The following is a 2,448-nucleotide window of genomic DNA, read 5'->3' as shown; positions in this document are numbered from 1 at the left end:
TTTCAGGAAAAAATGTAAACTTTCTGTTAAAAAGAGCATGATTTTTCTTAATTCAGACTTTCATTGAGTGTGCACCTAATGCATCATCAAGTGCGCTCACTAAACTTATCCTGAAACTCAGACCTAAGTCTCTGTGATCATTCTGCAAAACTTGTTCCCATACCCTGTCTGTATTCTCTTAAGTAGTCATGTTATTTTATAGATTATTGCTCTACCTTAAATTAAATCGTTACTTCTAATCCATTCTATTCAACACTTTGCAATGATTTCAGCTATAGATTCAAAAGAATATTTCTTAAATTTCATCCACTGTTTATGTGTGTTCATTGTAGTAATACATATTTTCTCTGTCTTCTCAGTATTGGAAGTAGTAGTATTCTCTCACATTTATTTTAAATTATGTGATCATTCATTATAGACATTTTATGTAATTATGCCTTTCATGTAATTATTGTCTATATTTGAGAAGAGCTATCAAAAATTTACCCTATATTTACCCTTATACCCAGAGTAGTGAATTTTATTTATATTAAAGTAATTTTATAAAGTTACTTTCTTTTCACAGTGATTTTTTTAAGAAGTTGACATGCAAAATTATCAGTTATTGGTGTGAATAATAAAGATACAAAAATGGCTTGAGTAGGGCTTAACAGAATCTCGGTTAAAGAAAGGTTGAGAAATTTGCTGTTACTCACATGTGTATTATTAAAAAACAAAGAAGATTACAAGCTTCAAAAATAAATCTCTGTGGCTATTTATTCTTGTTTTTGACACAATGGTTTTTTTTAATTTAATTTAATTTAATTTAATTTAATTTTTTCAAATGAGGTGCCACATTTGGGGTTTTTTTCTTATTTTTTAAACTTTTTTCATTGAGTTATAGTCATTTTACAAATTTGTGTCAAATTCCAGTGTAGAGCACAGTTTTTCAGTTATACATGAACACACATATATATATATTCATTGTCACATTTTTTTTTGCTGTGAGCTACCACAAGTTCTTGTATACATTTCCCTGTGCTATACAGTATAATCTTGTTTATCTATTCTACATATGCCTGTCAGTATCTACAAATTTTGAACTGCCAGTCTTGACACAATGTTTTAAAAATATTATTTTCTCTTACTAAGATGAGAGCAAGGCAGTTCTTTTGATTAAGTCCTTAAAGGCTTTCTTAACTTGATTATTTCCAAGGTATAAATAAATTGGTTTAATGTAGGTGCAACAGAAAACATGAGCAGTGAAACCATTTTTTTAATAGTCACTTCTTCCTTTGCTGCAGGATTCATATAGATGAAAATGCATGTGCCATAGGTGAGGGAAACCACAATCATGTGGGAAGAACAGGTGGAAAAACCCTTTTTCCTTTGCTGAACAGAATAGAACCAAAAAATTGTCTTGCTGATGTAAGCGTATGACAGAAACACACAAGTAAGAGTCTTATTCAGGGTCAGCACAGCACAGATTATAACAGTCTGTTCCATTAACCATGGGCCTGAGCATGAGATTTCCACTAAGGGAAATGCATCACAGGCAAAATGATCAATCTTGTTAGAGTCACAAAATTTTAGGTTTAAACCCAGCCTAAGTGGTGGGATTAAAATACGCAGACCAGCCATCCAACAAGAGATGATAAGACTCCTGCAGACTCAGCTGCTCATGATGGTCACATGATGCAGGGGTTTGCAGATGGCCACGTAGCAGTCATGGGACATGGCGGCCAGTAGATAAAACTCTGTTACTCCACATGGGTCAGTGATAAACACTTGGATGAAATAAGCATTGTAGATGATGACCCTGCCACCTGTTGCTATGCTATGCAGGTATCTGGGGATACAGGAAGATGTGAATGAGCTAAGAAGGAGAAAAATTTTTTTTAAAAATAGTACATGGGTGTTTTAAGATGGGAATCCACAAATGAGAGTGTGATGATGGTCAGGTTTCCAGTTACACTCAGTGTGTAGTTGATAAATAGAAAGATAAAAATCAGCACCTGTAACTCAGGGTCATCTGTGAGTCCCAGAGGAATGAATGTTGTTACTGTACCACTTCTTGTCACTGACTTCTGACTTCTTTCCAATCTCTGTGTGATATTCACAGAAATTTGCTTATAGATTGTAGAGTATTTTAACTGACTTAAAATTAATGTTTTTAAGCTTTTATATTTAATCATACAATATTGTCTATAAATAAATATGTGTAGTCACATTTTACGTGTTGCTAGTTTTTAGGTTAAGTGTGTTTAATTCTTATAAACTACCTAAGCCATGATGCTCACCCACCAACCCCTGCCACGTAGTCCACGTGTCTGTTTTTGCATTATCTTTCCTGAATGTGTGTATGTTTCCTGCTGATGCATGTGATGACTGCCCTCTCTTCCCTTCTGCACCTTCCAGTCAATGAATTATCTTCATTGATGCTACACTAGTATGGATTCAGATGTTTCT

At 33.8% G+C, this 2,448-nt stretch overlaps 1 pseudogene; it reads right to left on the bottom strand.

The window, feature by feature from the left end:
* Nucleotides 1–1,126: 1,126 nt before the first annotated feature.
* On the bottom strand, nt 1,127–2,174 carry LOC140689648 (olfactory receptor 6C2-like; annotated as a pseudogene).
* Between the last annotated feature and the right edge of the window lie 274 nt (nt 2,175–2,448).

This window comes from Vicugna pacos, chromosome 27, assembly GCF_048564905.1.
Source record: "Vicugna pacos chromosome 27, VicPac4, whole genome shotgun sequence".
Lineage (NCBI taxonomy): Eukaryota > Metazoa > Chordata > Mammalia > Artiodactyla > Camelidae > Vicugna > Vicugna pacos.
Note: the sequence above shows the minus strand (reverse complement) of the source record. Positions and strands in the feature narration are given on the sequence as shown.